General features: G+C 42.0%; 1 protein-coding gene across 2 annotated transcripts in view; it reads left to right on the top strand.

Moving 5' to 3' along the window:
* LOC105559715 (bifunctional heparan sulfate N-deacetylase/N-sulfotransferase-like) overlaps positions 1-12189 on the top strand; it is a 360679-nt gene that overhangs the window by 158979 nt on the left and 189511 nt on the right. The window lies entirely within an intron of this gene.

Here is a 12189-nt window from a genome sequence, read left to right as displayed (position 1 = left end):
TAAAGCCAATTAAAAGATTAATTCTAAACAAAAATGTCGATAAAACAGACGGGTTTAGCATCCTCTTAAGCATCCCACAATTGAACAACGCAATTTGGGGTGGACTGATAGACAGGCGGGTGGGCGGTGCGCGTCCCGATTGTAAAATGGCCGGCTCGATTTATATGTGCACCATAGTTACACTCGATATAACCGATATTAGGGTGGAAGGCCGTCGACTGATGGACACAGTAAACTAGAATCGATCGTATCTGGGAGGAACCGGCGAGCGGGCCGACGAGTTTGCCGGTAGTTCCGGCTTGTCCGTTCGTAACTACTGCGCCGACACGGCCAACAGGGTGATCCAACTTCTCTCGGATGCAAGCCCGGAGGCGGTGGTCGGGTTATAAGTAATAGCTAAATTAACATCTTAGTGTATCCCCGGAGCGTCATCTGCTATCTACGGGCCGTTAGTGCCGTAGGAGAGTCGTAAGATGCACCCAAGCGCATCGCGTACACGCAAACGGTGTCCGGCGCGTTGGCGCGGTAAGAGCATCACGAAAATGCGTCCCCCGTGGTGTTATCGTCATGTAGTTCCCATCGTCCGCGTGATCAAGTCCGATTGAGGCTCCGCACGCGCGGCGTGAGATAATACGCCTCTGATCCAGTTTATGAAAATTTCACAGCGATTCAAGCTGCATCGGGGTCAGACAAATCATTCTCGCGTTTAAGTTACATTATCTATAATGTATAAATGGCGAGCGCGATATGAAATAAATGTTCTATACCACCGATATAGACGCGTGTGACATAAGATAAATTCGTCTTGCGTCTGCGAAATTGCAACTTATGCACGCAGCCTGTGTGTGTGTGAAAGCATAGTTGTGGCTGACGCACAAGTAGTTTTAAATACAAAATGTATGAAAAGTAGATTTTGTTGGTAAGATAGATACTTTGTAAATAAGTTGTTATTAAACAGTCCCAGATTTAGATTTGCTAATAGACGATAAATCTTTACGCGAAGCCACGTTCGTTACATTTCCTTGACATTCTTCGAGGTATTCGTGAACAATTACTGCTATTTACTGGGTAGGATTGAATTATCTCACTTTATTCCTTTAATCCCACCGCTACCTTCCTTGAAACGCCTCAATCAACTTGGTAAACTCGCTCTAGCGTTCCTCAATCGAATTAGAATATCGTTAACGCGAGATTACAGATCGATTTCAGGTTTGATGTCGCTTAGTTTATGGCAAGTTTCCAGACACTAACAGGAAACTGCTTTCACCGATTATACACGACTGCATTAGGCGTTGCGGTCCTTGCAAATGCTGCATAACGACTTTACTATAGAATCAAACAAATAAATACGCCAATCGAGAGTTAATAAATAATATCTACGGACTCATTATATACGTTTTCTCACGAACAGAAAGTTCGTTCAACGAGATATAAAAGTATTTCGCCTTGTAAAAAGTGTTTCCCGGCAGATTAGCTCGGTGAATATTCACGACTTCAATCGCGCGAATTCCCCGGGATATCTCCGGAATTTTTTAAGGAGAGACGAAGTTATTTGCGTAGACGATTTCGCAATGATTAATTAAACGAAGACAATAGGCACCACCTCGGTTAGGTATGAATCGGCAGGCCGTTATTCATCGAGGCGCCTAAATTAATTTAATAATTCCGCGATTTAATACTCCCTCGTCGATCTCCCGCCGCCCCTTTCCCCATTTTCTACCACATTCAAACATTCCTTTATATTCTACTACGGGGGCATACTTATTGCGCATTGTGCCATTATCAATAAAGACACGTCTGCCTAATTAATTCGGGTCGTCAAATGACGGGAGACTAATTAGCCGTGAAAATAAATAATTCGAGATTCTTCGTAAGATCAGTGGTGTAAACCTAGACGGGGTTATATTTCATGCCACTTGTTAGTAATCCGCCTCGACAGTGATCTATTATTCCGACAATCTTGTACAAATAATAATTAAATTGTGTCTTATTTGAAAATGCTCGAAAAGATTGCCCGCTAAATCATTAGGGGGATACAATCGTGCGCAACGTGGCGCGTTTAATCGAAATCGAGATGCAGTAAGAAACTTCTGTAATAATTAAATTGCGCGCGATGTGAAAAATTGACGTTGTTCGAAAGATTACCTGCTAAATTTGGAGAGCACAGCTGTTTACAATACGATTCGATCAAAGGCGAGACGCGGTAAGGAATCTCCTGTAATCATTATTAAATTGCGTATTATTTGGAAACTGGCGTTGTAGAAAAGGTTGTCTGCTAAATATATTGGGAGAGTACACAGCCGCATGCAACATGAAGCGCCCGAAATCGAGATGCAATAAGAAATAGTACACAGCCTCATAAATAATAGTCTTATACACGTGTGTGCACCCGTACATCTCCCAGCGTGTACTCTTTTATTACGTACGCTCATTTTCTTCTTCCGCTTTCATGGCGCAAATAACGGTGCCCACAGTCCTGGCAGAAACCGGTACTTCAAAAGGGCCCGGCCGTATAATATTTTATTTTGTGCCGACGAATAATTGGCGAAGTCATGTGAAATATCGTATGGCGGATCTAATTCAACGAGTCGCTTTGCTCGTGGCTAAAATATACACGCGTGCGCCGGTCGTTGAGGCGGAAAGAACCCGCCTCGTGATAAAAACTTCACTTTGTCGGATACAGAGCTCGTGCTGACAAATTGTCGTAATTGTAATTTTTCCCGCCGCGTATCGAGAGAAGGTGCGTGTACCCGTCACTTGTACATTCGAGTCGCGCATATCGCAAGTTCGCGTTGACGATGCTTCGGCGATTAGCAATAATATTATATACGAATCGTAAGCATTAAAATCTCCACTATCCGAAAAGCAGAGTCGTAAGAGCGTTAAAATCTCTATCTGGCAGATAATAATATTCTAAAATGCATATTGCAATCCTGCCGCGTACATTCGCGCACGTAAAAGAAAAACGCTAATCGCACGGCTTACCGATGTACTTACACATAAATTTCTACTTGCGGTAAGAGCTTTCTGTACTCCGCCAGGTACCTTTCTCAGTTCCCAATGGGGCATAAATTATTTTCTTAATTACTGCCAAGCCGTGGATCGCGTGTTGGGGATAATCCCAGTAACTCTTCGCCGCTCTTCCGCCGGCTGCTGTGATTAAGTTTGATTTTCAGCGAAACATTCTGATTTAAAACAATTTTCAAGGGGATATAATTTACGTCCGTAAGCACCGGTGAAATTAACTTGAAACACCGACAAAAATTATCACCGATGATGTATGTACGACTTATTATGTTTAGCCTCACGGAGAAAATTTTCTCTTCAAATTTACTTTGAAAATCGTGGGACGCAAACGTACAACGTGGGATTTACAAAAAAAACTCCCATAAAATTCTTCGAAATCCCACGTTGTCCCATGATTTTCAGGATAAATCTTAAGAAAAAATTCTCTTCGTGTGAGATTACAATTTTCATGTAACAAGGATTATTACTTGAGCAAATGCAAACGATAAAATTTAATCCAAATAATTTGTCTCAGAATATGAATCGAAAAGCTCACTTTTTAAATTATTCTCGTTGAGCGAGATTTGATGTGTTTAATTATCTCAAGAGCTCCAATCTCAAGCTTTGTGTCCTAAAAGTGACACGACGGCAGTAAAGGTTAATCTTCCTATCCCTGTGAGAGTCATACGTGCAAATTTTCATTTCGCTCCCATAATAGCATAAGTAAAGTACAACGCTACAAAGGAAATAAATGACGTCGGGAATTGGTTATGAAATTGCTATACCAATGCAAACGCAAAAGGCAACGCTAACAAGACGATAATCCTCTTTGCGAAAACTGTCTCGAACATATAATCAAAATAAAATTAGGTGCATTTAGTTATATAGTCGTTTTTTTTTCATTAAAGAATAGAAACTTTTATTCTTATTCTTCTTGTTATTCTTAAAGTAGGTCGCATCTTGCTGCCACTTTTCCTCCAATATTCATTGCAATATCACTCACAAAATGCAAAGTATACAGGTACATAATGTATGTAAGTGTCCACGGTATATTGAGCTCTGTAGGTTCTCTAGACCTAAATAACTATGTATCAGTCATTCTCACGCGAAACCGGAAATTCTAATGGGTCATAGCAACGGCGTTACGTCTAACACATATGCTCTAGAATCACTTAAATATTAAGGGCGCGTATATTAAGCTTCATTCGAATAGGCACCGCTGACTTTGCACGAGAAAGTTGCACACGTAACTGTAATTCCACGGTAAACGACGGACAAAATTACAGTGGACTAGGAATTCCAGCTGCCACTGGGCCCCGCGTCGGCGCTAAAGCCTTACGAGCGACAAACTACGAGCGCGCGTCATTTACTGAAACCCATCGTGACATATCAGTGCACAAAGGGCAATGCACCTATGCCGTGAAACGTGAACGTCCAACGACTTATCGATCCCACCTTCCGTATAAGACCGTCGGACGTTTAATAAAATACGAAGGGAGCTCGCGCGAGCGATGCACTTTCACGCTGCCGGCCGGCTGCACCATCAAGTGCATCCATGTGGGGCGACGTGCCACATCGATCATTACATAAAAACTCAAGGGGCACTCAAGGGGCTTCGGCCAAGGAAAAATATTCAAAATCTTGACGCGACTTTGGCAATTTCGGCTCCTTATGCTACCGGGGGGGGGGGGGGGGCAGACGGTAGTGTACGACGGGAAGCGAAATTCAAGCGTGTATACGGAATGCAGCGCAATAAAATCAATGTTGCGCAGAATGCCCGGACTTTAAAATTTATCAAATAACGATAATTTAACGCGTCTCGATTTAATTATAATTTAGCGATTACATTATCATTAAATATATTAATGATTTACAGCGCTGCAATTATTATCGCAGCGAATGAAATATTACGCAGACCTGCTGTAATTCGTGTAATTTGCTCAATTTTAATTTTTTATTCAGCTTATATGTCGCGTTAATTTGTATGTTCTTTTCCCCGCTATTGCACGGCGCGAAACCATCCAGTAATTTTCTTCATTCGAAAAGGATTAATTCACGTTACAATTGACACAACACATCCTTACGGCTCGTTTGTTGACCCGTGACCTTTCCACATTGCTTTGCAAATATCTAATTTTCATTTAGTATAAAATATGATTATTACTTGCAAATACAACTAAATCATGCAAATAATTAATATATAGATGTAATAATTGATACAATATTACGTAGCAATCGCGCTTAAATTTAATTTACACTAATTAGGATAACAATACGGCAATTTGCGTCACCACTTTTTATTAATACCGTTATAAACGGTCGCAATAATGAAAAAAATCACGGATGTCGCGGAGCTTAACATTTTTATCATAGTGCAAAAAAAATGCCCATTGTAAACGTAAGCTACTTTAATTAGGTAACTGCTGCGTATTCAAATGCAGAAAGCAACTCGCGTTCCAGTTTGTCGTCAACTAACCGGAGACAGAATATCCCGGGAGTACGACGGGAAAGCGACTATGTAGGGCGAATCAAAGAACTGGGTCAAGTCGCGGCTTCCGCTTTCGTAACGACGTACCGAAGTACGATAGGACTGACACGAGTGACGTTACCGTAATGGCGTTATTACGTGTAACAACGTCGATCGTCATTTTTCGCGATCGAATGATCGACTGTGCCGCGTTCAACTTCATCCACGAAGATTATAATCAAACTTTCCACGCAAATTTACGTGCAGGGACACGAACGAGAAAATGAAAATCAAGCAAGCGTGGCTAAACGACGCGACGAGAGAGGGAGAGAGAGAGAGAGAGAGAGAATCCCAGCTATAAATAATATCCTTCCTTTCTGCAAGGTGGATTGTCCTCGGATGAGGGGAAGAGCGGAGTAGATTGTCGCTAGATTAAATTGTACGGGTTACGCGATGCTCTATAGAGAACTCGAGGGACAGCTCGGGGATGAGGGGGGGGGTGAAAAAAGGGTCAGAGGGCGGACAGTAAAGCGGTCGCAGTTACGGCCGGAAATTGGCGAAACTTTGCGGAAGGTAAATTAGCGGTAGTAATAAAAAGCGGCTTGGTGTTCTAGCCGAATTTCCTCGTCCTTTTTTTCCCCGGGACAGGCTTTATTGCGCGAACCTCCAACCCCATCCCCCCCCCCCCCGACCATTTCCGCAACGCACGACGAGAGAGCCCGGGTAGCTCGTCGGATGAAATTATGAGAGCGAGTTTCGTGGGAGAGGCGCAAGAAATTCGCCCCCCTCCCTTCCTGGACCTCGCTGGGTTATTTTTTACTTTTCTTTCGGCGTTCGGTTGAAAAAGACAACGAATAGAACCGAAAACAATTTAGTTAATGCTTCCTATATCCGCCCGCTTTCGATAGCGCCGATAAGACGACTGGAAATCTCCAATGCTATCCCTCCCTGCCGCCATATCGAGAAAGGGGATCATCCCCTCGTAATGTCGCTGGATTTACATTTAGAGGAGAACGTTTAGACATAGGTTCAGCCGAATATGAAGTATCCACACACACGTACACACGCACAGCGATCCCTCCCGTTCTCTCCCCATCTTTTCTTCCCCGTCGCGCTCTAAAATATCTTCCAGGATATATCTGCGAAAGTGGACTTTGCGCAGTTGCGGGGATAAGACATTTTAGAAATAAATAATATCCGCTGTTCGTACAATTAATAATCTTAATATTTTTATTATAGAATTATATACTTTTGAAAAGTCAAAAGCGGGAATTATAAAATAATTCTATAACAAAAATTTGTGAAAATAACTACATGGTTTCTTCGTTTTGATAAAAAAATGTGTGGTGGTGTCAAAACAGAAACAGTAGATTACTTAAATTTCTTCAGTATCTTTACAAATAAATCTCTGAAAATGCTCAAACCGTAAAGTGTTATTATTCTGTTATACTGTTTCATACATGGACCGTTTACAGGTGCAAACAACAACAGAATTAGATTTTTTTTACAATTCTAAACTGAAATAGTTTATTCATTTTTCGAAATGAAATTAATTAACAACGTCAGCGTTTTCTTTACCATACCTGGTATTTTTTAATAATACAGAAAATTTATTGCGAAAAATATTACCTCAGCCAGGGTTTGAGCCTGGATCTCCCTGCACTCTAGGCGGGCGCCTCGCCAATTCGACCACCGAGGCATATGATAATATTTGTCGCAACAACAGTATAAAGATGATTGTCCACGCGTCTATTTCGACTTTTTTCATCTGCGCGCCGATAAGGGCCGTCGGCCGTACGCAGAACTGTCGAATACGCGATTTTTAAGTTTTCCCTCCCCCCTCCCTCTTTTCCAATTGCGTGGAAACACCACATTTCAGGTCGATGGTGAATAATCAACTAATAAAAATTCTTCAATGAATTCTTTTGAGAATAAATTTTCTATATTATTAAAAAATGCCAGGTATCAAGAAAACACTGACGTTGTTAATCATCGCTGGCGACATTGAAGAATTCTTATTAGTTGAAATTAATTAAAACGTGCTGCATTATGGCCAATAAAAAATTATCACACAATTATACTTATTGCACGAGCAAATATCATGAGAAAAAAATGCACATTTGTTTTACCTATCAGGTACAATAATTAATAACTGTTACAACTTTTAAACAACTTTTAATAATTTTTTAAGTTTTTAATAACAGCAAGACCCAACACGAAGTTTCACTAGAAAAAATATTCCGTTAATTTGCAAAAAGTAACTGAAAACTTCTTATTCGAGTCACTGTCCACCACCCACCCACTTTGTCATTTACAAACTGTAAAGCTGACAAGCGAGAGCTTTATCTACTGATTATTATAATTGTAAAATGGCAATGAATAAACATAAGTCACAATAGAAATAAAAGAAGATTGTTACTCAATACTTTATATCCTAAAAAAAACAAACGAAAAATATTCGCCTCCGATAAAAGCCTCGACATGAAAAACCACAAAATCTCCTCCCGAAATGGGCGTTCGTTGCCGCAGCGCGGTTACTAATCTAAGTCTTTACATAGCGAGTACGGTTCGCAAATAGAACAAGACAGTCTGTTCCTTGTACTAAAAAAATATTATAATTCACTGTATTCACTCGATGTACAGTTTCTATCTTGACTCTACATAAATAACAAATATTTTCGGATCCGCCGGTATGTATATGATAAGTTGCGCGAAATCACGGCAAAATTCACCAGCATTCAGATACGCGATAAAATTTATTTTAATATATCCACACACGTATTTATACGATATATATTATGTAACATTATTATATCAATCCGAAATTTTGCATCGGGCGAAATTCCAATTAGAATATATTCAATGTATTTCCGATTAAAACAGATTAAACTCGTTTAATTCCAATAATCAGTTCGCAGTAATTATCGCTGGAAGAGAGCGCGAGCATATTCGGAACGCGACACCCCTAGATTCTCTTTCATTCGGAATCGGAATTCAGAGGTCAACTGCGAATTAGATTTAATCGCCGTTCAATTCTTGTAATCAATCTACTGTCAAATCTCTCCCAAGTGAGCACTTAATTAAACTGAATTCAATTTTGGCCGGAGCGCCGCGCCGATTCGCCCGTCATCAGCTCGCATTGTTCCGTCTAGCGACGCGCGAGCAGTTATAGCGTTACGTTCCGCATCTCCTAATATATTTTCCAGGAGCATTCCACGAAAGCGCGGCGAAACAAACGATTTGCGAGCTAAAAATCAATTGACTCGTCGAGTCGAAAATTTTCATGTAGCCTCGTTACCCGGCGGGAGCCGTCGCGCATTTTCTCCATTTCCGTGTGACTGCGTACGGCCTGACGATTTATATGTGCGCAGCTAACCCGCGCGCGCGCGCACACACACGCTGGAAATTGCACTCGATACGCCGCGCGACACGCCCGTAAACGTATTGGTAATACCTATTACGTTGACGCACATTTCGTCATTAAATGTCCATCAGACTCGTTCGGCGCACGGAATCGAGTATATCGCGTCGATGAGCGCTCTTCCGGTGCGGAATGCAGTCTACTAAATTTGATTAAAAGACCTCTTGCGCGCGCAGCCCAAGTACTGTAATTTATTGTCAAAGTTCCTTTAATTAGTGCCACGAGGTTATTTAATACGTTGCAATAACATTACGGATCTATTTCCTCAATGTCCCTTTAATTCCAACTACGAGACCTGCCGCGCGCAGTTTCGTTAATGTAATTAAATAAAAAAAAGTAGCCGAGCTCGTATTTAAATTTCGAATTTTCTCACGCAGCCCGCAAAAGGCCCTGTAAATTCGAGCCTTCATCCGCGGAAAACATTTCCGGATCCAACGCTATTACACTTCAATGTATCATAAAATAGGATTGATACAGCGCCAATCATATTTATTGTACACTGATAGAAAAATATGTAGTATTTGAAACTACAATTGCATAGTAAAATAATTATAGATAGTATGTATCGTCTTTTGTCGAATATCGTGGTGTCAACTTCGTGCGTTGTAAGACGGAGGGAAAATTTATTCTAAAAACGCAAGAATATACAAACTTACATTTACATAAGTTACTCTCAGTATAGTAAGTCAATCTTTTTCAATTCGATAGAGGAGAATAAGAATCATTGATTTTATTTTGATACTGTCTTATTTTTATACCAAATGAGGCTGTGAGAAATATAAATGCGTCAAGAATATTTTTTGTCTCGGGAACGGAAATCCTTTCCGAGGGTGTTGACTCGCTGAAAAGTTGCCCGAGCGCCCCAATCTTCGCTCACTCGCGCCGAGCAAAATGTTTCCGCTTCTGTCTCGTCGTGTCGCGATGCGAATTGGCGATTTGCGATGCTGCGCGGCTATGAGCGAATAATTGTGTTAAATCGTATCTCGAGTGATCGGTCGACCACGCGGGATTCACGTCGACCCTTTCATTCGTTCGCCCGGCGACTGCCCGACAACGAGGAATAAAATGATCGTAAATGAAAACGGCCGGACGTAGAGCGCTTGAAATCGTGCCAGAACGCATCTAATTACGAGCCTGTCGATGCTTACGCCCGAGGAGAATCTTTCCGGGTTTATACGGGCTACTCCTCCCCCGTGGGGAAAAGCGCCAACACATAGAGAAATTTTCCATCTCCCATCCCTTATCACCCCGTAAACCACCTAATACTACCCCGCGCCCCCGTCCTCGCCCCCCGCTCGCTGCCTCATTCCCTCCCTTGACGTATTTTCCGTGGAAATGCAAATTCCGGGTCACCGACATCGTCTCTCAAACTGGCGATATATCGCATCGACGACGTGGAAGGGAAGTGGGTGTACGTGTGCGGAAAGATAGAGGCTACACCGTGAATATATCTCCAGCGAATTTTTCCATATCCTCCCCCGACGTCGTCGTCCCCGGGTAATCTCGATGGCGACAAGGTCGTTCCCGAGCGCGCGCGATAAGGAAAATTCATCGTTAATCCCCGGCTGAAAGACTGAAACTCGATACGGGGCAACTTCAGCCGCGGCGCAAGAAGGCGCGAGTTTGAAATTTAATAAAGACGGAACATCCAACTCATCCAGCTCTAATTATACACATAACTGATAACAGAGAATCCGTATATAAAACCGCGAGTGCAGTTGACGCCGTCAAATTGGACCATTAAGGAAATCGATGGTGAAAACCGACGTAATACACTCTCGCGCAGTCACGGCGTTATAAATCACGTTCGACAAATACCGTTCATATAACTGTCTTTATCTACGCCGGCGCGCGGCGCGGCGGGGCGGTTTTCTCTGAAAATCGCTATTCATGCCCCCGCAACCACCTGTCTTAGCCGCTCGGCGCGATCCTCCTCGAAGCGTTTCCACCTCGGCCGCATATTCCGCTCGTCGTCAAATGGACAGCCGCGTCGGTTCTTGCAAATGGCATTTGAAGATCGCGCACGGCTATGAAAGGGATTCGAGGGCTGTGCCAGCCCTTCGTGGTGGTCTGGCGCAGCCCCCGGCGCAAATGCGGCGCGGTTTGCGAGGGGCAGGATCGCGTAGAGAAGATCGAAGGGCGAAGAGACAGAGAGAGAGAGAGAGAGAGAGAGAGAGAGAGAATTCTTTCGGTTAACCGCAACGATAATCTCGAGATCGATCCGCCGCGCGAAAGGGCTTCCCCGTCTAATTCGAGGCGACGTGCATCTCGTGGTTCTCGCGTTACGACTGCCCGAAATGGCTAATCGGGAACGCTGGTGTCTATTACCCTCCGGACTGCGCTGAATTGCGAACGCATCCCCGTCGCACTCGGCACTACCGAGGATGCTTGGCGATGACAGTCTCGGCTGCAATCCCGGGATGAGTACTGCGCTTAGCGTTTGTAATAGAGATGTGACATTCTGATGTTATTTTTTGGCATTTGTTTTGCGGTTTGTTTTTCCAGATTTTGCATTATTTTGATGTTATTTTTTTTTTGCACCTTTTGCGTTTTGTTTTTCCGGATTTTGCGTTATTTTGATAATGTTTTTGATAGTAAAATTCCAAATTTCACTCGACCACAGCTGGCCACATTTGTTAATTGACCGGTCAATGCAGAAAATTTATCGCGAGAAATATTACCTCAGCCAGGCTTTGAACCTGGACTTACTCTCTAGGCGGGCGTCTCACCAATTCAACTGCGTTAACCCTAGAACCCGACACGTCGAAAAGTTACGTAAACTCGACACATGGGTAAATTTTACCCAGCGCATTTTCATTTGCTAATAACTCTCGGAAAAATGGTCGAAATTCAATGTTTTTTTTTAAATCGGTGTAGAAAACATCGAGGAAGATAATTATGCTAACAGCTTTGCGATTAAATCAAGTTGAAGAAAATTATAATTAAAAAACGAAACACATGTTTCTTCAAAATTCGCTATTCTCTAAAAAATTAATAACTTTTTAACTATAACAGATAAAGCAATGAGGCAAACGCGATTTTAAAGAAGAAGGTTAATTCTTTGAGAAAATCTAGGAGCAGATCGCTGGTTATTAAAAAAACTATATTTTTTTACAAAAGGAAAATAGGTTCGAACAAGATATGGATAGGACTTTTTATGGGTTTATTTACTTAATAACTCTATTTTTCCTTTCAAAATTATTTTATTATAAGAAAATGAGACATTTTTCTTCAGAACAGAGAGATATAAGAATAATATTGTATTAGATTAATATTATATTATACAGGGTGGGCC

The sequence above is a fragment of the Vollenhovia emeryi genome, unplaced genomic scaffold, assembly GCF_000949405.1.
Source record: "Vollenhovia emeryi isolate VEMERY1.0 unplaced genomic scaffold, V.emery_V1.0 DF939258.1, whole genome shotgun sequence".
Lineage (NCBI taxonomy): Eukaryota > Metazoa > Arthropoda > Insecta > Hymenoptera > Formicidae > Vollenhovia > Vollenhovia emeryi.
The sequence above is the reverse complement of the archived record's forward strand: the minus strand, read 5'-3'. Positions and strand labels throughout refer to the sequence as shown.